At 60.8% G+C, this 23,794-nt stretch overlaps 2 non-coding genes across 2 annotated transcripts; both read right to left on the bottom strand.

Moving 5' to 3' along the window:
* Positions 1–4,049: 4,049 nt before the first annotated feature.
* On the bottom strand, positions 4,050–4,168 carry LOC131863510 (5S ribosomal RNA). Its single transcript, XR_009362410.1, has one exon. It is a non-coding gene; the product is annotated as a 5S ribosomal RNA (ribosomal RNA).
* A 5,916-nt stretch (positions 4,169–10,084) lies between these two features.
* LOC131863522 (5S ribosomal RNA) lies at positions 10,085–10,203 on the bottom strand. The gene has a single exon (XR_009362422.1). It is a non-coding gene; the product is annotated as a 5S ribosomal RNA (ribosomal RNA).
* Between the last annotated feature and the right edge of the window lie 13,591 nt (positions 10,204–23,794).

The following is a 23,794-nucleotide window of genomic DNA, read 5'->3' on the forward strand; positions in this document are numbered from 1 at the left end:
AAATTTTAAAATATCGTTTTTTTTTGCCTTTTCTGGAAATTAGTGAAGGCAGCGCATCAAAGGTGCGCAACGCTGGTGCGAACCTGGGAGCGCTCCGATGTGTGCTCCAAGGTGCGGCGTGCACGAAGTCGGAGCCCGGTTTGCCCCGGGTGCGCCCTGGTGGGCACCATGGTGCGCACCAAGGAGCGCTCCGAAGTGTGCTCCAAGGTGCGGCCTGCACGAAGTCGGAGCCCGGTTTGCCCCGGGCGTGCACCGCGGGTGGGCACCTTGGTGCGCATGCCTTGCCTGGGCTGCGCACCAGGGCGGGCTCAAGATGGCACCCGCGTTCCGTTTTTTTCACTATCTTTCAAAACGGAAATTTTAAAATCTCATTTTTTTTTGCCTTTTCTGGAAATTAGTGAAGGCAGCGCATCAAAGGTGCGCACCTCGCTGCCCACCACGGTGCGCAACGCCGGTGGGCACCCGGGAGTGCTTCGAAGTGTGCTCCAAGGTGCTGCGTGCACGTTGTCGGAGCCCGGTTTGCCCCGGGTGCGCACCTCGCGTGCACCTTCGTCGGGGTGGGCACCTTGGCTGGGTTTGCCCCGGCTGCGCTCCGAAGCGGGGTTATTGGAGCGCCGCCTCTTTTTTTGTCGGAGCGTTTGGTGGGGTTTCTCGCATTGGCTCTTCCCAGGCCCGGTTGCCACCCTGGCGCGCACGAAGTCGGAAGTAGGGTTAATTGCCCGGGTGCGCACCTTTGCCAGGGTGGGCACCTTACCTGGGCTGTGCACCAGGGCGGGCTCAAGATGGCACCCGCGTTCCGTTTTTTTCACTATCTTTCAAAACGGAAATTTTAAAATCTCCTCTTTTTTTTGCCTTTTCTGGAAATTAGTGAAGGCAGCGCATCAAAGGTGCGCACCTCGCTGCCCACCTTGGTGTGCTCTGAGGTGCGCACCCGGGAGCGCTACGAAGTGTGCTCCAAGGTGCGGCGTGCACGTTGTCGGAGCCCGGTTTGCCCCGGGTGCGCACCTCGCCTGCACCTTGGCCGGGGTGGGCACCCTGGCTGGGTTTGCCCAGGGTGCGCTCCGAAGCGGGGTTACTGGAGCGCCCCCTCTTTTTTTGTCAGAGCGTTTGGTGGGGTTTCTCGCATTGGCTCTTCCCAGGCCCGGTTGTTGGGTGCGCTCCCACCCTGGCGCGCGCGAAGTTGGAAGTTGGGTTAATTGCCCGGGCGCGCACCTTCGCCAGGGTGGGCACCTTGGTGCGCACACCTTGGCTGGGCTGCGCACCAGGGCGGGCTCAAGATGGCACCAGCATTCCCTTTTTCTCACTATCTTTCAAAACGGAAATTTTAAAATCTCGTTTTCTTTTGCCTTTTATGGAAATTAGTGAAGGCATCGCATCAAAGGTGCGCACCTCGCTGCCCACCTTGGTGTGCTCCGAGGTGCCCACCACGGTGCGCTCCGAGGTGCCCACCACGGTGCGCAACGCCGGTGCGAACCCGGGAGCGCCCCGATGTGTGCTCCAAGGTGCGGCGTGCACGAAGCCGGACCCCGGTTTGCCCCGGGTGCGCACCTCGCGTGCACCTTGGTGCGCACACCTTGGCTGGGTTGCGCGGCCTGGTGGGCACCATGGTGCGCACCAAGGAGCGCTCCGAAGTGTGCTCCAAGGTGCGGCGTGCACGAAGTCCTAGCCCGGTTTGCCCCGGGTGCGCACCTTCGCCGCGGTGGGCACCATGGCGTGCACGAAGTCGGAGCCCGGTTTGCCCCGGGTGCGCACCTCGCGTGCACCTTCGCCGGGGTGGGCACCTCGGCTGGGTTGCGCGCCCTGGTGCGCACCAAGGAGCGCTCCGAAGTGTGCTCCAAGGTGCGGCGTGCACGAAGTCGGAGCCCGGTTTGCCCCGGGTGCGCACCTTCGCCGCGGTGGGCACCCTGGTGCGCACCATGGCGTGCACGAAGTCGGAGCCCGGTTTGCCCCGGGTGCGCACCTCGCGTGCACCTTCGGCGGGGTTGCGCGCCCTGGTGCGCACCAAGGAGCGCTCCGAAGTGTGCTCCAAGGTGCGGCGTGCACGAAGTCGGAGCCCGGTTTGCCCCGGGTGCGCACCTCGCGTGCACCTTCGGCGGGGTTGCGCGCCCTGGTGGGCACCATGGTGCGCACCAAGGAGCGCTCCGAAGTGTGCTCCAAGGTGCGGCGTGCACGAAGTCGGAGCCCGGTTTGCCCCGGGTGCGCACCTCGCGTGCACCTTCGCCGCGGTGGGCACCATGGCGTGCACGAAGTCGGAGCCCGGTTTGCCCCGGGTGCGCACCTCGCGTGCACCTTCGCCGGGGTGGGCACCTCGGCTGGGTTGCGCGCCCTGGTGCGCACCAAGGAGCGCTCCGAAGTGTGCTCCAAGGTGCGGCGTGCACGAAGTCGGAGCCCGGTTTGCCCCGGGTGCGCACCTCGCGTGCACCTTGGCGCGGTGGGCACCATGGCGTGCACGAAGTCGGAGCCCGGTTTGCCCCGGGTGCGCACCCCGCGTGCACCTTCGCCGGGGTGGGCACCTCGGCTGGGTTGCGCGCCCTGGTGCGCACCAAGGAGCGCTCCGAAGTGTGCTCCAAGGTGCGGCGTGCACGAAGTCGGAGCCCGGTTTGCCCCGGGTGCGCACCTCGCGTGCACCTTCGCCGCGGTGGGCACCTTGGCTGGGTTGGGCACCATTGAGCGCTCCGAAGTGTGCTCCAAGGTGCGCACCATGGCCCTCCAAGGTGCGCAGCATGGCGTGCACGAAGTCGGAGCCCGGTTTGCCCCGGGTGCGCACCTCGCGTGCACCTTCGCCAGGGTGGGCACCTCGGTGCGCACACCTTCTCAATGTTTTCTTGCCTTTTCTGGAAATTGGTGAAGGCAGCGCATCAAAGGTGCGCACCTCGGTGTGCTCCGAGGTGCGAACCCGAGAGCGCTCCGAGGTGCCCACGAAGTCGAAAGTCGGGTTAATTGCATTGTTTTCCCCGGGTGCGCTCCGAGGTGCGCAACATCGGTGCGCACCAAGGAGGGCTCCGAAGTGTGCTCCAAGGTGCGCACGATTCGGAGCTCGGTTTGCCCGGGGTGCGCACACCTTGGCTGGGTTGCGCACCCTTTGTGCGCTCCAAGGTGCGCACGAAGTCGGAGCTCGGTTTGCCCCGGGTGCGCACCTTCGCCAGGGTGCGCACCTTGATGCGCACGCCTTGGCTGGGCTGCGCACCTTGGTGGGCGCCATGGTGCGCACCTTTCGTGCGCTCCAAGGTGCGCACGAAGTCGGAGCTCGGTTTGCCCCGGGTGCGCACCTTGGTGGGCGCCATGGTGCACTCCGAGGTGCCCAAGATTGGTGCGCACCAAGGAGCGCTCCGAAGTGCGCTCCAAGGTGCGCAGGTGCGCGCGAAGTCGAAAGTTGGGTTAATTGTCCGGTTTGCCTCGGGTGCGCACCTTGCGTGCACCTTCGCCAGGGTGGGCGCCTTGGTGCGCACACCTTGGCTGGGCTGCGCACCCGGGCGCGCACACCTTGGCACCCGCGTTTCCTTCATTTTAAATTTTTTTTTTTTACAATCTCTCAAGTGGGAAATTCTATAATCTCAACTTTTTTTGCCTTTTCAGGAAACTTTTGAATGGAGCGCATCATTGGTGCGCTCCGAAGTGTGCTCCAAGGTGCGCACCTCTGGTGTGCTCCAAAGCTCTCTCCAGCTGCGTGCACCTGCCCCGGCCGCGCACCCGGCCCCGCCCAGCTTCGCTCACCTGTCCCGGGCGTCTGGTGCGGAACCTTAGAGTAAGAAACATCACCGTGCACCTTGGCCAACGTGCGCGACTCGACCGAGCGCGCACTGGCCGAGGTGCACACCGATTTCACCTGGGTGCGCGCGCAGCACCTCGGGCGCACCGGGGTGCGCGCACAACGCCCGGGTTGCACCGTGGCCTGTGTGCTCGGGGCGCCTCGGGTGCGCGCTCGGTGTCGCCCCCGCGCGCGCGGTAGTGCGGGCAGCGCACCCCGGCCCGGCCCGGCCCCGACGAGAACGCAAACGGGCAAAAGGTTTATTCAAATAGCATTGCGACGCCCGGCGAAAAACTAAAAAAGGGTGCAACACCGGGACTTCCCGGGAGGTCACCCATCCCAGTACTACTCCGGCCCAAGCGCGCTTAACTGCGGAGTTCTGATGGGATCCGGTGCACTAACGCTGGTATGATCGCACCCGTTATGAGCTTGTCGCAGTGTGTACTTAGCAAACCGCGACCCACGTGCGAATCCACCCCGGCCACCCACCCCCGTCGAGGTGCACACCCTCCCTCGCGAAGTGCGCCCCGTTCGCCAAGTGTGAGCCCTGCCCGGGTGCGCGCACCTTGCTAGGGCGTCGGGTGTGCACCCGGCCCGGCCTACGTGCGTGCACCTGGACGGGGCGTCGTGTGCGTGCAGTGTCCCGTCTGCAACGCGGTGCCCACACACCACCTCGGGCGCAACGACCTGCGCTCACATGTGGGCCGAGTGCACCTTGGTGCATGTTCGGGGCGCCTCGGGTGCACGCTCGATCTTGCCCCGGTGCACCAAGGCGCTCGGTTTGCCCCGGGTGCGCACTTGGTGCAAGGTGGGCACCCAAAATAGGGATCAAGCACCAAAACACAAGTTTCGGGATGCAAAATGGGACCCAAGGACCACAAATGCGTTCCAAGACCCATGATGGGTCCACGAGAACAAAAATGTGTTCCGAGACTTAATAAACAAATATTGGGTTTTAGGAGAAGAAACATGCTCTGATGCCCAAAACGAGAATCGACCCCGAAAAGGCCACAGGCCAAAAGTGGGATGCGAGACAAAAAAAAATGGGACCCGAGGACCAAAATTGGGTTCCCAGGTCGAAGACAGGGCAACCGGACAAGAAACGACCTCTAAGGCTCGAAATGAGTCCCGACGACTAAAACTTGACAAGAAGCACCCATCAGGCACCCAACTCGACACCCATGGGATGCCGACCCACCCGGGCTTCCACCTAGCACACCTTGGCACCCACCCACCCTCGCACCCAACCTCGCACCCAACTTAGCACCTTTGAACCCACATTGGCACTCACCCTGACCCTGGCACCTTGGAACCCACATTGGCACTCACCTTGACCCTGGCACCCACCTTTGCACTCACCTTGGGACCCACCCTGGCTCCCACCTCGGCACCCACCCAGACACCCACCTTGGTTCCTTGGCACCCACCTTGGATCCTTGGCACCCACCCCGACACCCACCTTGGCACGCAACTTGGCTACTTGCCACCCACCTTGGCTCCTTGACGCCCACCCCGACAACCACCCCGTGACCTACCCTGGCTAGGGTTGGTGCACACCCACCCTGGTGCCCACCTTGGCACCCACCCCATGACCCACCTTGGCACGCACCTTAGTACCCACCCCGTTACCCACCCTAGGACCCACCCCGTGACCCACCTTGGCCAGGGTGGGTGCCTTGGTGCGCACAACTTGCCTGGGCTGCACACCAGGGCGGGCTCAAGATGGCACCCGCGTTCCGTTTTTTTCACTATCTTTCAAAACGGAAATTTTAAAATCTCGTTTTTTTTTTTTTTTTTGCCTTTTCTGGAAATTAGTGAAGGCAGCGCATCAAAGGTGCGCAATGCTGGTGCGAACCCGGGAGCGCTCCGATGTGTGCTCCAAGGTGCGGCGTGCACGAAGTCCGAGCCCGGCTTGCCCCGGGTGCGCACCTCGCGTGCACCTTCGCCGGGGTGAGCACCTTGGCTGGGTTGCGCGCCCTGGTGCGCACCAAGGAGCGCTCTGAAGTGTGCTCCAAGGTGCGGCGTGCACGAAGTCGGAGCTCGGTTTGCCCCGGGTGTGCACCTCGGGTGCGCACCTCGCGTGCACCTTCGCTGCGGTGGGCACCTTGGCTGGGTTGCGCGCCTTGGTGGGCACCATGCAGTGCACGAAGTCGGAGCCCGGTTTGCCCCGGGCGCGCACCTCCGCCAGGGTGGGCACCTTGGTGCGCACAACTTGCCTGGGCTGCGCACCAGGAAGGGCTCAAGATGGCACCCGCGTTCCGTTTTTTTCACTATCTTTCAGAACGGAAATTTTAAAATATCGTTTTTTTTTGCCTTTTCTGGAAATTAGTGAAGGCAGCGCATCAAAGGTGCGCAACGCTGGTGCGAACCTGGGAGCGCTCCGATGTGTGCTCCAAGGTGCGGCGTGCACGAAGTCGGAGCCCGGTTTGCCCCGGGTGCGCCCTGGTGGGCACCATGGTGCGCACCAAGGAGCGCTCCGAAGTGTGCTCCAAGGTGCGGCCTGCACGAAGTCGGAGCCCGGTTTGCCCCGGGTGTGCACCGCGGGTGGGCACCTTGGTGCGCATGCCTTGCCTGGGCTGCGCACCAGGGCGGGCTCAAGATGGCACCCGCGTTCCGTTTTTTTCACTATCTTTCAAAACGGAAATTTTAAAATCTCATTTTTTTTTGCCTTTTCTGGAAATTAGTGAAGGCAGCGCATCAAAGGTGCGCACCTCGCTGCCCACCACGGTGCGCAACGCCGGTGGGCACCCGGGAGTGCTTCGAAGTGTGCTCCAAGGTGCTGCGTGCACGTTGTCGGAGCCCGGTTTGCCCCGGGTGCGCACCTCGCGTGCACCTTCGTCGGGGTGGGCACCTTGGCTGGGTTTGCCCCGGCTGCGCTCCGAAGCGGGGTTATTGGAGCGCCGCCTCTTTTTTTGTCGGAGCGTTTGGTGGGGTTTCTCGCATTGGCTCTTCCCAGGCCCGGTTGCCACCCTGGCGCGCACGAAGTCGGAAGTAGGGTTAATTGCCCGGGTGCGCACCTTTGCCAGGGTGGGCACCTTACCTGGGCTGTGCACCCGGGCGGGCTCAAGATGGCACCCGCGTTCCGTTTTTTTCACTATCTTTCAAAACGGAAATTTTAAAATCTCCTCTTTTTTTTGCCTTTTCTGGAAATTAGTGAAGGCAGCGCATCAAAGGTGCGCACCTCGCTGCCCACCTTGGTGTGCTCTGAGGTGCGCACCCGGGAGCGCTACGAAGTGTGCTCCAAGGTGCGGCGTGCACGTTGTCGGAGCCCGGTTTGCCCCGGGTGCGCACCTCGCCTGCACCTTGGCCGGGGTGGGCACCCTGGCTGGGTTTGCCCAGGGTGCGCTCCGAAGCGGGGTTACTGGAGCGCCCCCTCTTTTTTTGTCAGAGCGTTTGGTGGGGTTTCTCGCATTGGCTCTTCCCAGGCCCGGTTGTTGGGTGCGCTCCCACCCTGGCGCGCGCGAAGTTGGAAGTTGGGTTAATTGCCCGGGCGCGCACCTTCGCCAGGGTGGGCACCTTGGTGCGCACACCTTGGCTGGGCTGCGCACCAGGGCGGGCTCAAGATGGCACCAGCATTCCCTTTTTCTCACTATCTTTCAAAACGGAAATTTTAAAATCTCGTTTTCTTTTGCCTTTTATGGAAATTAGTGAAGGCATCGCATCAAAGGTGCGCACCTCGCTGCCCACCTTGGTGTGCTCCGAGGTGCCCACCACGGTGCGCTCCGAGGTGCCCACCACGGTGCGCAACGCCGGTGCGAACCCGGGAGCGCCCCGATGTGTGCTCCAAGGTGCGGCGTGCACGAAGCCGGACCCCGGTTTGCCCCGGGTGCGCACCTCGCGTGCACCTTGGTGCGCACACCTTGGCTGGGTTGCGCGGCCTGGTGGGCACCATGGTGCGCACCAAGGAGCGCTCCGAAGTGTGCTCCAAGGTGCGGCGTGCACGAAGTCCTAGCCCGGTTTGCCCCGGGTGCGCACCTTCGCCGCGGTGGGCACCATGGCGTGCACGAAGTCGGAGCCCGGTTTGCCCCGGGTGCGCACCTCGCGTGCACCTTCGCCGGGGTGGGCACCTCGGCTGGGTTGCGCGCCCTGGTGCGCACCAAGGAGCGCTCCGAAGTGTGCTCCAAGGTGCGGCGTGCACGAAGTCGGAGCCCGGTTTGCCCCGGGTGCGCACCTTCGCCGCGGTGGGCACCCTGGTGCGCACCATGGCGTGCACGAAGTCGGAGCCCGGTTTGCCCCGGGTGCGCACCTCGCGTGCACCTTCGGCGGGGTTGCGCGCCCTGGTGCGCACCAAGGAGCGCTCCGAAGTGTGCTCCAAGGTGCGGCGTGCACGAAGTCGGAGCCCGGTTTGCCCCGGGTGCGCACCTCGCGTGCACCTTCGGCGGGGTTGCGCGCCCTGGTGGGCACCATGGTGCGCACCAAGGAGCGCTCCGAAGTGTGCTCCAAGGTGCGGCGTGCACGAAGTCGGAGCCCGGTTTGCCCCGGGTGCGCACCTCGCGTGCACCTTCGCCGCGGTGGGCACCATGGCGTGCACGAAGTCGGAGCCCGGTTTGCCCCGGGTGCGCACCTCGCGTGCACCTTCGCCGGGGTGGGCACCTCGGCTGGGTTGCGCGCCCTGGTGCGCACCAAGGAGCGCTCCGAAGTGTGCTCCAAGGTGCGGCGTGCACGAAGTCGGAGCCCGGTTTGCCCCGGGTGCGCACCTCGCGTGCACCTTCGCCGCGGTGGGCACCATGGCGTGCACGAAGTCGGAGCCCGGTTTGCCTCGGGTGCGCACCCCGCGTGCACCTTCGCCGGGGTGGGCACCTCGGCTGGGTTGCGCGCCCTGGTGCGCACCAAGGAGCGCTCCGAAGTGTGCTCCAAGGTGCGGCGTGCACGAAGTCGGAGCCCGGTTTGCCCCGGGTGCGCACCTCGCGTGCACCTTCGCCGCGGTGGGCACCTTGGCTGGGTTGGGCACCATTGAGCGCTCCGAAGTGTGCTCCAAGGTGCGCACCATGGCCCTCCAAGGTGCGCAGCATGGCGTGCACGAAGTCGGAGCCCGGTTTGCCCCGGGTGCGCACCTCGCGTGCACCTTCGCCAGGGTGGGCACCTCGGTGCGCACACCTTCTCAATGTTTTCTTGCCTTTTCTGGAAATTGGTGAAGGCAGCGCATCAAAGGTGCGCACCTCGGTGTGCTCCGAGGTGCGAACCCGAGAGCGCTCCGAGGTGCCCACGAAGTCGAAAGTCGGGTTAATTGCATTGTTTTCCCCGGGTGCGCTCCGAGGTGCGCAACATCGGTGCGCACCAAGGAGGGCTCCGAAGTGTGCTCCAAGGTGCGCACGATTCGGAGCTCGGTTTGCCCGGGGTGCGCACACCTTGGCTGGGTTGCGCACCCTTTGTGCGCTCCAAGGTGCGCACGAAGTCGGAGCTCGGTTTGCCCCGGGTGCGCACCTTCGCCAGGGTGCGCACCTTGATGCGCACGCCTTGGCTGGGCTGCGCACCTTGGTGGGCGCCATGGTGCGCACCTTTCGTGCGCTCCAAGGTGCGCACGAAGTCGGAGCTCGGTTTGCCCCGGGTGCGCACCTTGGTGGGCGCCATGGTGCACTCCGAGGTGCCCAAGATTGGTGCGCAACAAGGAGCGCTCCGAAGTGCGCTCCAAGGTGCGCAGGTGCGCGCGAAGTCGAAAGTTGGGTTAATTGTCCGGTTTGCCTCGGGTGCGCACCTTGCGTGCACCTTCGCCAGGGTGGGCGCCTTGGTGCGCACACCTTGGCTGGGCTGCGCACCCGGGCGCGCACACCTTGGCACCCGCGTTTCCTTCATTTTAAATTTTTTTTTTTTACAATCTCTCAAGTGGGAAATTCTATAATCTCAACTTTTTTTGCCTTTTCAGGAAACTTTTGAATGGAGCGCATCATTGGTGCGCTCCGAAGTGTGCTCCAAGGTGCGCACCTCTGGTGTGCTCCAAAGCTCTCTCCAGCTGCGTGCACCTGCCCCGGCCGCGCACCCGGCCCCGCCCAGCTTCGCTCACCTGTCCCGGGCGTCTGGTGCGGAACCTTAGAGTAAGAAACATCACCGTGCACCTTGGCCAACGTGCGCGACTCGACCGAGCGCGCACTGGCCGAGGTGCACACCGATTTCACCTGGGTGCGCGCGCAGCACCTCGGGCGCACCGGGGTGCGCGCACAACGCCCGGGTTGCACCGTGGCCTGTGTGCTCGGGGCGCCTCGGGTGCGCGCTCGGTGTCGCCCCCGCGCGCGCGGTAGTGCGGGCAGCGCACCCCGGCCCGGCCCGGCCCCGACGAGAACGCAAACGGGCAAAAGGTTTATTCAAATAGCATTGCGACGCCCGGCGAAAAACTAAGAAAGGGTGCAACACCGGGACTTCCCGGGAGGTCACCCATCCTAGTACTACTCCGGCCCAAGCGCGCTTAACTGCGGAGTTCTGATGGGATCCGGTGCACTAACGCTGGTATGATCGCACCCGTTATGAGCTTGTCGCAGTGTGTACTTAGCAAACCGCGACCCACGTGCGAATCCACCCCGGCCACCCACCCCCGTCGAGGTGCACACCCTCCCTCGCGAAGTGCGCCCCGTTCGCCAAGTGTGAGCCCTGCCCGGGTGCGCGCACCTTGCTAGGGCGTCGGGTGTGCACCCGGCCCGGCCTACGTGCGTGCACCTGGACGGGGCGTCGTGTGCGTGCAGTGTCCCGTCTGCAACGCGGTGCCCACACACCACCTCGGGCGCAACGACCTGCGCTCACATGTGGGCCGAGTGCACCTTGGTGCATGTTCGGGGCGCCTCGGGTGCACGCTCGATCTTGCCCCGGTGCACCAAGGCGCTCGGTTTGCCCCGGGTGCGCACTTGGTGCAAGGTGGGCACCCAAAATAGGGATCAAGCACCAAAACACAAGTTTCGGGATGCAAAATGGGACCCAAGGACCACAAATGCGTTCCAAGACCCATGATGGGTCCACGAGAACAAAAATGTGTTCCGAGACTTAATAAACAAATATTGGGTTTTAGGAGAAGAAACATGCTCTGATGCCCAAAACGAGAATCGACCCCGAAAAGGCCACAGGCCAAAAGTGGGATGCGAGACAAAAAAAAATGGGACCCGAGGACCAAAATTGGGTTCCCAGGTCGAAGACAGGGCAACCGGACAAGAAACGACCTCTAAGGCTCGAAATGAGTCCCGACGACTAAAACTTGACAAGAAGCACCCATCAGGCACCCAACTCGACACCCATGGGATGCCGACCCACCCGGGCTTCCACCTAGCACACCTTGGCACCCACCCACCCTCGCACCCAACCTCGCACCCAACTTAGCACCTTTGAACCCACATTGGCACTCACCCTGACCCTGGCACCTTGGAACCCACATTGGCACTCACCTTGACCCTGGCACCCACCTTTGCACTCACCTTGGGACCCACCCTGGCTCCCACCTCGGCACCCACCCAGACACCCACCTTGGTTCCTTGGCACCCACCTTGGATCCTTGGCACCCACCCCGACACCCACCTTGGCACGCAACTTGGCTACTTGCCACCCACCTTGGCTCCTTGACGCCCACCCCGACAACCACCCCGTGACCTACCCTGGCTAGGGTTGGTGCACACCCACCCTGGTGCCCACCTTGGCACCCACCCCATGACCCACCTTGGCACGCACCTTAGTACCCACCCTGTTACCCACCCTAGGACCCACCCCGTGACCCACCTTGGCCAGGGTGGGTGCACCCACCCTGGTGCCCACCTTGGCACCCACCCATCCTAGCACCCAGCCTGTGACCGGGCTTGGAACCCAACCTTGCACCCGTCTTGGCCAGTGTGGGTGCGCACCCATCCTGGCACCCACGTTGTGACACACCCTTTAACCCACGCACCCTAGCAGCCACGTTGGCACCCACCTTGGAACACAACCTAGCAACTTGGCACCCACCCCGTGACCCACCTTGGCATCCACCATAGCAGTCGCCCACTTGGCACCCACCTTGGAACCCAAGTTGGCACCCACCTCGGCACCCACCTTGACACTTGTGGACCCACCTTGCCACTCACCCTAGCATCGACCCATCCTAGCACCCACCCTGGCACCTTTGCACCCTAGCACTCACCCATCCTAGCACCTAACCTGTGACCCACCTTGACACTCACCCTCGCACCCACCTTGGAACCCAACCTAGCACCCACCCACCCTGACACCAACCCTAGCACCTACCCACCCTTGCACCCACCCTGTGACCCATCTTGGCACCCACCCATCCTACCACTCAACCTATCACCCACCTTCTCACCCACCTTGGCATCCACCTTAGCACCCACCCACACTGGCACCTTGGCACCCACCTCGGGCAAGGTGGGTGCACACCCACCCTGACACCCAATTTAGAACCAACCGAGCATGTTACCCACCTTGGCACCCACATTGCAGCCCACCCTAGTACCCACCCTATGACCCACATTGGCATCCACACCCTAGCACCCAGGCACCTCGACACCCGCCTTGACACGCACCCTAGCACTAAACCTGTGACCCACCTTGGAACTCACCCTAGAACCCACCCACCCTGTGAACCACCTTGGCATCCACCTTAGCACCCACCCACCTTGGCACCCACTCTAGCACTCACCCATCCTAACACCCAACTTGTTACCCACCTTGGCACCCGCCCTCGCGTCCACCTTGAAACCCACCCTAGCACCCACCCACGCAGGAGCCCACCTTGGCACCCAACCTAACACCCACGCATCCTGGCACCCAACTTGTGACCCACCTTGGAACCCACCCTAGTACCCACCTTTGAACCCACTATATCACCAACCCACCTTGGCACCCACCCTATGACCCTCTTTGGAATCCACCCTAGCACGCACCCACCCTGGCACCCACCATGGAGCGCACCCTAGCACCCACCCACCTCGGCACGCACCTCAACACCCACCTTGGTGTGCGCACTGCGCCAACCTCTCAAAGACCCTATGTGGTGCGCTCCAAAGTGTACACCTTTGGTGCGCTCCAAGGTGCGCACCTTTGGTGCACACCGAGGTGCACACCAAAGTGTGCACCGAGGTGAGCACCAAAGTGCACTCCAAGGTGCACACCAAGGCGTGCACCTTTGGTGCGGTCAATGCAAACGAATTCGGAAGTTGGGGTCGATGTCCTAATCGCTGCTGCAGACTACACGTATGAGAATCGGACAAATAGCTTTATATAGGGGAGGTGTTGCGTTTGATGGGTCGACTCCCCTGGTTGTGTGCACTGCACCAACTTCAAAGACCCTGTCTTGTTTAAGAAGTCAAAAGTTGGGGTGGATGTCCTAATCATTGCTGCAGTCTACGCATGTATGAGAATCAGACAAATAGCTTATATAGGGGAGGTGTTGCATTCGGTGGGTTGACTCCCCTGGTTGTGCGCACTGCGCCAACCTCAAAGACCCCGCATAGCAGAAGAAGTCGGAAGTCGGATTTTGGTGAGCACCAAGGCGTGCACCTTTGGTGCGGTCAACGCAGACGAATTCAGAAGTTGGGGTGGATGTCCTAATCGTTGTTGCAGGCTACACATGTATGAGAATCAGACAAATAGCTTATATAGGGGAGGTGTTGGGTTTGATGGGTCAACTCCCTTGGTTGTGCGCATTACGCCAACCTCAAAGACCTTGTTTTCGTTAAGAAGTCAAAAGTTGGGGTCAATGTCCTAATGGCTCCTGTAGGCTACACATGTATGAGAATCGGACAAATAGCTTATATAGGGGAGGTGTTGGGTTTGATGGGTCGACTCCCCTGGTTGTGCGCATTACGTCAACCTCAAAGACCTTGTTTTCGTTAAGAAGTCAAAAGTTGGGGTCGATGTCCTAATTGCTCCTGTAGACTACACATGTATGAGAATCAGACAAATAGCTTATATAGGGGAGGTGTTGGGTTTGATGGGTTGACTCCCCTAGTTGTTCGCATTACACCAACCTCAAAGACCTTGTTTTCGTTTAGAAGCCGAAAGTTGGGGTCGATGTCCTAATTGCTCCTGCAGGCTACGCATGTATGAGAATCAGACAAATAGCTTATATAGGGGAGGTGTTGGGTTTGATGGGTCGACTCCCCTGGTTGTGCGCATTGCGCCAACCTCAAAGACCCTGCATTGCGGATGAAGTCGAAAGTCAGAGTTTGGTGTGCTACAAGGTGTGGTCGAAGGTGCTCACCTAGGTGTGCACCTTTGGAGCGCAGGAAAAGTGCCCTCCAAAAGTGCGCACCTTTGGAGTGCACAAAAGTGCCCTCCAAAAGTGCGCACCTTTGGAGCGCACAAAAGTGCCCTCCAAAAAGTGCCCTCCAAAAGTGCGCACCTTTGGAGCGCACAAAAGTGCCCTCCAAAAAGTGCCCTCCAAAAGTGCGCACCTTTGGAGTGCAGAAAAGTGCCCTCCAAAAAGTGCCCTCCAAAAGTGTGCACCTTTGGAGTGCACAAAAGTGCCCTCCAAAAGTGCGCACCTTTGGAGCGCAGAAAAGTGCCCTCCAAAAAGTGCCCTCCAAAAGTGCGCACCTTTGGAGCGCAGAAAAGTGCCCTCCAAAAAGTGCCCTCCAAAAGTGCGCACCTTTGGAGCGCAGAAAAGTGCCCTCCAAAAAGTGCCCTCCAAAAGTGCGCACCTTTGGAGCGCAGAAAAGTGCCCTCCAAAAAGTGCCCTCCAAAAGTGCGCACCTTTGGAGCGCACAAAAGTGCCCTCCAAAAAGTGCCCTCCAAAAGTGCGCACCTTTGGAGCGCACAAAAGTGCCCTCCAAAAGTGCGCACCTTTGGAGCGCACAAAAGTGCCCTCCAAAAGTGCGCACTTTTGGTGCGCACCAAGGCGCTGGTTCGGTCGTTGCAGGCGAGTTCGGAAGTTGGGGTCGATGTCCTGAGCGGAGGTGCAAACTACACAGGTGTCGGAATCGGACAAATAGCTTATATAGGGGAGGTGTATGCTTCGATGGGTCGACTCCCCAGGTTGAGCGCACCGCGCCAACCTCAAAGACCCTACGGTATGGATGAAGTCGGAAGTTGGGTCCGATGACCGATTCGATTAGTAGGTATGCTCATGAGGTCGGAATTTGGGTCCGATGACCTGCCATGTGCAGGAAGGCGAATGTTGGCACTGTGCGTTGCAAGGTGCACACCAAGGTGCTGGTGCGGTCTTTTTAGTCGAGTTCGGAAGTTGGGGTCGATGTCCTGATCGGAGGTGCAAGCTACACAGGTGTGGGAATCGGACAAATAGCTTATATAGGGGAGGTGTATGCTTCGTTGGGTCGACTCCCCGGGTTGAGCGCACCGCGCCAACCTCAAAGACCCTACGGTATGGATGAAGTCGGAAGTTGGGTCCGATGACCGATTCGATATGTAGGCATACTCGCGAGGTCAGAATTTGGGTCCGATGACCTGCCATGTGCAGGAAGGCGAATGTTGGCACTGTGCGTTGCAAGGTGCGCACCAAGGCGCTGGTTCGGTCGTTGCAGGCGAGTTCGGAAGTTGGGGTCGATGTCCTGATCGGAGGTGCAAACTACACAGGTGTGGGAATCGGACAAATAGCTTATATAGGGGAGGTGTATGCTTCGTTGGGTCGACTCCCCGGGTTGAGCGCACCGCGCCAACCTCAAAGACCCTACGGTATGGATGAAGTCGGAAGTTGTGTCCGATGACCGATTCGATATGTAGGCATACTCGCGAGGTCGGAATTTGGGTCCGATGACCTGCCATGTGCAGGAAGGCGAATGTTGGGACTGTGCGTCGCAAGGTGCGCACCAAGGCGCTGGTGCCGTCGTTGCAGTCAAGTTCGGAAGTTGGGGTCGATGTCCTGGTCAGAGGTGCAAACTACACAGGTGTGGGAATCGGACAAATAGCTTATATAGGGGAGGTGTATGCTTCGATGGGTCGACTCCCCGGGTTGAGCGCACCGCGCCAACCTCAAAGACCCTACAGTATGGATGAAGTCGGAAGTTGGGTCCGATGACCGATTCGATACGTAGGCATATTGGCGAGGTCTGAATTTGTGTCCGATGACCTGCCATGCGCAGGAAGGCGGAATTTGGGTCCGATGACCGAGTTGATGGCGTGCCATGCGCAGAAAGGCGGAATTTGGGTCCGATGACCGAGTTGATGTTGATGGCCCGCCATGCACAGGAAGGCGGAATTTGGGTCCGATGACCGATTTGAAGGCGTGCCATGCGCAGAAAGGCGGAGTTTGGGTCCGATGACCGAGTTGATATTGATGGCCCGCCATGCGCAGGAAGGCGGAATTTGGGTCCGATGACCTGACATACGCATGGAGTCCGACTCGGGGGCCGATGTTCGATTCGATGACTTGCATTGTGGGTAAAGTCGGAAGTTGTGGTCTTTGACCCGATTCGATGACCAGACTTCGGCTGCTTGAGAATCGGACAAATAACTTATATAGGGGAGGTAGTGTTCTCGAGCATCCTCCCCCCGTGCCCGTTTATGTCGATTGATGCTGGTGCTCGACTGGTTGGAGCGCTCGGATGCAAAAATCTTGCACCAGGATTTATCGATTGTGATGGACACGGCAAGTCTCCTGATTGCTATGCAGGAGCTCATCGTGAATCTCTATGCGGCCTTGGTATGGACTCGACCTGCGGAATGGTTCGGCAATGGTAGTCGCTCCAACACGTCCTTGCAATGGCCACAGAGGTGATTCGACTAGAGCTCCAGTCTAGCTTTTGGGTTGCTTGGCGGACTGGTATAGCCGCGATCGAGTTCCGGCCATGAACGTTTTAGATAGCTCTTGGGCTTTCTGGGACGGAAGTCGGAAGTTTGGGCTGTTGTCCGATTTGATGACCATTCTTCGGATGTGTGAGAATCGGACAAATAACTTATATAGGGGACTGTGTTGTCTCACGCAGCCCCCTCCGTGCCCCTCTATCTCGACCGATGTTGGTGCTTGAAAGGGTTGGGATCGCTCGGATTTATAAACGTGCACCACCATTTGTCGAGTGTGAGGGACGCGGCAGGTCTCCTAAATGCTATACGGGCGCTCTCTGAGAATCTCTATCCGGCCTCGACACAGACTAGTCTTGCTGAATGGTTTGGCACTGGTAGTCGATCCAACACGTCGTTGTTGTGGCCGCCTAGGCGATTCGATTCGAGCCCCCGTCTAGCTTTTGGGTTGCTTGGCGGATTTTGCCCTATCCGCAAGTGAGCTCGGTCCCTAAACGTTCGAGAAACCCGATTGCTATGCGCCGACTCTCTTTCTTGCGAGCCTCCATCTAGCTTTTGGGTCTCTACGGAACGGAAGTCGGAATCTGGGACCGTTGTTTGATTCGACGAGGCAGACTACGGTTGTGCGAGAATCGGACAAATAACTTATATAGGGGAGGTGTTGACTGGAGCATTCTCCCCCGTGCCCCTCTAACTCGACCAATGCTGGCGCTCGAACGGTGGTAGCGCTCGGATTTTCGTTGAGCGCCAGCATTGGTCGATTTAGAGGGGCATGCGAGATTCCCGAATGCTATGCGAGGGCTCTAACGGAAATGTCTATTGGTTTCGGTATGGATGCAATTGCGAGTGGTTCGGCAAAGGTAGTCGTTCCGATGCGTCCATGTCGTGGCCAAATCGATAATTCGATTTGAGCCCTCGTATAGCATTTGGGTCTCTCGATGTGATTCCGCATTCCAGTCCCTTTGGGCACTGCTTGAGCCGCATCCCAGGGGGTTCCCTTCCCAATAATCTGCCTCGCAACCCGATTGCTATGCGGTGAGGCTCCTCGGCCGCCTCGGAACTATCTGTGTATCAGACGCATCGCGGGATAAGGGGTTGGCAACGGTAGTCGCCCCAAGCGCGTCCGATGCTTGGACCATTCCGAGGCGGCCCTGAAGCCTCTTCCGTCTAGCCGTTGGGTCCTTCTCGCCGCATCCCTTGCCTCGCACCCCGATTGCTATGCGGTGAGGCTCCTCGGCCGCCTTGGAACTATCTGTGTATCAGACGCATCGCGGGATAAGGGGTTGTCACTGGTAGTCGCCCCAAGCGCGTCCGATGCTTGGACCATTCCGAGGCGGCCCTGAAGCCTCTTCCGTCTAGCCGTTGGGTCCTTCTCGCCGCATCCCTCGACTCGCACCCCGATTGCTATGCGGTGAGGCTCCTCGGCCGCCTTGGAACTATCTGTGTATCGGACGCGTCGCGGGATAAGGGGTTGTCACTGGTAGTCGCCCCAAGCGCGTCCGATGCTTGGACCATTCCGAGGCGGCCCTGAAGCCTCTTCCGTCTAGCCGTTGGGTCCTTCTCGCCGCATCCCTCGCCTCGCACCCCGATTGCTATGCGGTGAGGCTCCTCGGCCGCCTTGGAACTATCTGTGTATCGGACGCGTCGCGGGATAAGGGGTTGTCACTGGTAGTCGCCCCAAGCGCGTGCGATGCATGGACCATTCCCAGGCGGCCCTGAAGCCTCTTCCGTCTAGCCGTTGGGTCCTTCTCGCCGCATCCCTCGCCTCGCACCCCGATTGCTATGCGGTGAGGCTCCTCGGCCGCCTTGGAACTATCTGTGTATCGGACGCGTCGCGGGATAAGGGGTTGTCACTGGTAGTCGCCCCAAGCGCGTCCGATGCTTGGACCATTCCGAGGCGGCCCTGAAGCCTCTTCCGTCTAGCCGTTGGGTCCTTCTCGCCGCATCCCTCGCCTCGCACCCCGATTGCTATGCGGTGAGGCTCCTCGGCCGCCTTGGAACTATCTGTGTATCGGACGCGTCGCGGGATAAGGGGTTGTCACTGGTAGTCGCCCCAAGCGCGTCCGATGCTTGGACCATTCCGAGGCGGCCCTGAAGCCTCTTCCGTCTAGCCGTTGGGTCCTTCTCGCCGCATCCCTCGCCTCGCACCCCGATTGCTATGCGGTGAGGCTCCTCGGCCGCCTTGGAACTATCTGTGTATCGGACGCGTCGCGGGATAAGGGGTTGTCACTGGTAGTCGCCCCAAGCGCGTCCGATGCTTGGACCATTCCGAGGCGGCCCTGAAGCCTCTTCCGTCTAGCCGTTGGGTCCTTCTCGCCGCATCCCTCGCCTCGCACCCCGATTGCTATGCGGTGAGGCTCCTCGGCCGCCTTGGAACTATCTGTGTATCGGACGCATCGCGGGATAAGGGGTTGTCACTGGTAGTCGCCCCAAGCGCGTCCGATGCTTGGACCATTCCGAGGCGGCCCTGAAGCCTCTTCCGTCTAGCCGTTGGGTCCTTCTCGCCGCATCCCTCGCCTCGCACCCCGATTGCTATGCGGTGAGGCTCCTCGGCCGCCTTGGAACTATCTGTGTATCGGACGCGTCGCGGGATAAGGGGTTGTCACTGGTAGTCGCCCCAAGCGCGTCCGATGCTTGGACCATTCCGAGGCGGCCCTGAAGCCTCTTCCGTCTAGCCGTTGGGTCCTTCTCGCCGCATCCCTCGCCTCGCACCCCGATTGCTATGCGGTGAGGCTCCTCGGCCGCCTTGGAACTATCTGTGTATCGGACGCGTCGCGGGATAAGGGGTTGTCACTGGTAGTCACCCCAAGCGCGTCCGATGCTTGGACCATTCCGAGGCGGACCTGAAGCCTCTTCCGTCTAGCCGTTGGGTCCTTCTCGCCGCATCCCTCGCCTCGCACCCCGATTGCTATGCGGTGAGGCTCCTCGGCCGCCTTGGAACTATCTGTGTATCGGACGCGTCGCGGGATAAGGGGTTGTCACTGGTAGTCGCCCCAAGCGCGTCCGATGCTTGGACCATTCCGAGGCGGCCCTGAAGCCTCTTCCGTCTAGCCGTTGGGTCCTTCTTGCCGCATCCCTCGCCTCGCACCCCGATTGCTATGCGGTGAGGCTCCTCGGCCGCCTTGGAACTATCTGTGTATCGGACGCGTCGCGGGATAAGGGGTTGTCACTGGTAGTCGCCCCAAGCGCGTCCGATGTTTGGACCATTCCGAGGCGGCCCTGAAGCCTCTTCCGTCTAGCCGTTGGGTCCTTCTCGCCGCATCCCTCGCCTCGCACCCCGATTGCTATGCGGTGAGGCTCCTCGGCCGCCTTGGAACTATCTGTGTATCGGACGCATCGCGGGATAAGTGGTTGTCACTGGTAGTCGCCCCAAGCGCGTCCGATGCTTGGACCATTCCGAGGCGGCCCTGAAGCCTCTTCCGTCTAGCCGTTGGGTCCTTCTCGCCGCATCCCTCGCCTCGCACCCCGATTGCTATGCGGTGAGGCTCCTCGGCTGCCTTGGAACTATCTGTGTATCGGACGCGTCGCGGGATAAGGGGTTGTCACTGGTAGTCGCCCCAAGCGCGTCCGATGCTTGGACCATTCCGAGGCGGACCTGAAGCCTCTTCCGTCTAGCCGTTGGGTCCTTCTCGCCGCATCCCTCGCCTCGCACCCCGATTGCTATGCGGTGAGGCTCCTCGGCCGCCTTGGAACTATCTGTGTATCGGACGCGTCGCGGGATAAGGGGTTGTCACTGGTAGTCGCCCCAAGCGCGTCCGATGCTTGGACCATTCCGAGGCGGCCCTGAAGCCTCTTCCGTCTAGCCGTTGGGTCCTTCTCGCCGCATCCCTCGCCTCGCACCCCGATTGCTATGCGGTGAGGCTCCTCGGCCGCCTTGGAACAATCTGTGTATCGGACGCGTCGCGGGATAAGGGGTTGTCACTGGTAGTCGCCCCAAGCGCGTCCGATGCTTGGACCATTCCGAGGCGGACCTGAAGCCTCTTCCCTCTAGCCGTTGGGGCTTTCTCGCCGCATCCCTCGCCTCGCACCCCGATTGCTATTCGGTGAGGCTCCTCGGCCGCCTTGGAACTATCTGTGTATCGGACGCATCGCGGGATAAGGGGTTGGCAGTGGTAGTCGCCCCAAGCGCGTCCGATGCTTGGACCATTCCGAGGCGGCCCTGCAGCCTCTTCCGTCTAGCCGTTGGGGCCATCTCGCTGCATCCCCCACCTCGCACCACGATTGCTATGCGGTGAGGCTCCTTGGCCGCCTCGGAACTATCTGTGTATCGGACGCATCGCGGGATAAGGGGTTGTCACTGGTAGTCGCCCCAAGCGCGTCCGATGCTTGGACTATTCCGAGGCGGCCCTGCAGCCTCTTCCGTCTAGCCGTTGGGGCCATCTCGCCGCATCCCCCAGCTCCTCGGCCGCCTCGGAACTATCTGTGTATCGGACGCATCGCGGGATAAGGGGTTGGCAGTGGTAGTCGCCCCAAGCGCGTTCGATGCTTGGACTATTCCGAGGCGGCCCCGCAGCCTCTTCCGTCTACCCTTTGGGGCCATCTCGCCGCATCCCTCGCCTCGCACCCCGATTGCTATGCGGTGAGGCTCCTCGGCCGCCTGGGAACTATCTTCGTATCGGATGCATCGCGGGATAAGGGGTTGTCACTGGTAGTCGCCCCAAGCGCGTCCGATGCTTGGACTATTCCGAGGCGGCCCTGTGGCCTCTTCCGTCTAGCCGTTGGGGCCATCTCGCCGCATCCCTCACCTCGCACCCCCATTGCTATGCGGTGAGGCTCCTCGGCCGCCTTGGAACTGTCTTCGTATCGGAAGCATCGCGGGATAAGGGGTTGTCACTGGTAGTCGCCCCAAGCGCGTCCGATGCTTGGACTATTCCGAGGCGGCCCTGCAGCCTCTTCCGTCTAGCCGTTGGGGCCATCTCGCCGCATCCCCCACCTCGCACCCGGATTGCTATGCGGTGAGGCTCCTCGGCCGCCTTGGAACTATCTTCGTATCGGACGCATCGCGGGATAAGGGGTTGTCACTGGTAGTCGCCCCAAGCGCGTCCGATGTTTGGACTATTCCGACGCGGCCCTGTGGCCTCTTCCGTCTAGCCGTTGGGGCCATCTCGCCGCATCCCCCACCTCGCACCCCGATTGCTATGCGGTGAGGCTCCTCGGCCGCCTTGGAACCATCTTCGTATCGGACGCATCGCGGGATGAGGGGTTGTCACTGGTAGTCGCCCCAAGCGCGTCCGATGCTTGGACCATTCCGAGGCGGCCCTGAAGCCTCTTCCGTCTAGCCGTTGGGGCCTTCCCGCCCCATCCCTCGCCTCGCACCCCCGATTGCTATGCGGTGAGGCTCCTCGGCCGCCTTGGAACCATCTGTGTATCGGACGCATCGCGGGATAAGGGGTTGGCACTGGTAGTCGCCCCAAGCGCGTCCGATGCTTGGAGCATTCCGAGGTGGCCCTGAAGCCTCTTCCGTCTAGCCGTTGGGGCCTTCCCGCCCCATCCCTCGCCTCGCACCCCGATTGATATGCGGTGAGGCTCCTCGGCCGCCTTGGAACTATCTGTGTATCGGACGCATCGCGGGATAAGGGGTTGGCACTGGTAGTCGTCCCAATCGCGTCCGATGCTTGGACCATTCCGAGGCGGCCCTGCAGCCTCTTCCGTTTAGCCGTCGGGGCCTTCCCGCCGCATCCCTCGCCTCGCATCCCGATTCCTATGCGGTGAGTCTTCTCGGCCGCCGCGGAACTATACCTGTTATTGCTACTGCATCCTTCGGCTGGTAACCTCCTCTGCCGCCTTGGAACGTTCTCTTTGTCGGACGCGTCGCGGGATAAGGGGTTGGCACTGGTAGTCGCCCCAAGCGCGCCCGATGCATAGACCGCTCCGAGTTGACCTTGCTTTCAGCCTCTCACATGCATAGACCTCTCTGAGTCGACCCTGCAGCCTCTCACGTTTAGCCTTTGGAATCTCGCCTCACAACATGATTGCTATCCTTGATGCATCCCTTGCCTCGAGCCCTGATTGCTTTCTTGGCTGCATCCCTCCTCTCCTCACAGCCCGGTTGTCATCACTGCTTCATCCGTCGCTTCATGCATTCTGGCTGCTGGGCCCTTCCCACCGCACACCTCGATTGCTATCTCTTCTGCATCACACACCCCGATTGCTATCTCTGCTACATCCCTCGGCTCTCACTTCTGCATCCTTCGCCTCCCACCTCGATTGCTATCAATGCTGCATCCGTAACCTCACACCCCGATTGCTATGCGGGGAGGCTCCTTGGCCGCCTTGGAAATTTCTGTGTGTCGGACGCACCGCGGGATAAGGGGTTGGCACTGGTAGTCGCCCCAAGTGCGCCCGATTCTTAGACCGCTTCGAGGTGACCTCGTAGCCTCTTTCGTCCAGGCTTCCTGCCTTCAACGCCCTTTTTACACCTCGATTGCTATGCGCGGGCTCGTTGGCGTCTATCACCTCTCTGCGAAGAGTGGCACGATGATTGTTGGGGTAAATCGTAGCAGTCCGATCTCTGGCCTTGGGCCATTGTGAGGGCTGATCGATTTCCTGTGCGCATCTCGTGTTCGCCCAGTAACAGACTCGACGACTTGTAATCGGTCTTGTTCCCGATTGTTCCTGGAGGTAGTCTTCGGAACTCTTGGATTTGACCTGTCACTCGAACTGTCCTCTTCCGAGGATGCTTGTGTGTGTGTGCTTGTGCCATTTCCTTGGCGGTATTAACGAGATATTAAAGAGCGGAGTGAGCGCCTCGCCCAGCTATGTTTGGGGCTCTCACTCCCTTACCCGGTGTGCGACCGCTTTGCACGTAGGTTGCGGAGCATCGCGACTCTTTCGATGTTTGGCGGTTGTCTTCCGGTGATGCGTTGGTCCCGAAGTGCACGTTACTAGCATTTCTGCCATTGTTCTCGATCTTTGGCACGTTCCTTCGTTGCAATTGGATATATATCTCCGTTTATACGCGCAGGCTTCTCCCGCCTATTCAGCGCTGTCCCACTCTCAGCACTCTCGTGGTCTCCTTGGCTTCTCTCTCCCGTGAGCGAGCTCTCTTCTCGAGTCTTTTCCATGTCCCATGGAGGTTGCCTTGCGAAATTCGGGCACACAAACGTGACCGGATAAGAGCGGAATTGCCTATGAGGAGAAGCTCACCTTAGGGAGCAGCAATGCCGAGTGTTTCGACAGAGGGTAGAGGGGGCGTTGTTTGGGCGGTTGCACAAAAGAGTGCTACGGTTGCACTGAAGGTTGCTTCTTCGTCTCCGACGAACTCTTCGAGGCAAAAAAGCTTGTATACGGGGTCGAGGTGGGACTGTTCGTGCGAGTTGCGCCACCAAAAGTGCGTAGGGGGCATATACCTGGGAAATGGATGTCTCTGAGTGGCCTTACTCG

The sequence above is a fragment of the Cryptomeria japonica genome, unplaced genomic scaffold (genome assembly GCF_030272615.1).
Source record: "Cryptomeria japonica unplaced genomic scaffold, Sugi_1.0 HiC_scaffold_64, whole genome shotgun sequence".
Taxonomy (NCBI): Eukaryota; Viridiplantae; Streptophyta; class Pinopsida; order Cupressales; family Cupressaceae; genus Cryptomeria; species Cryptomeria japonica.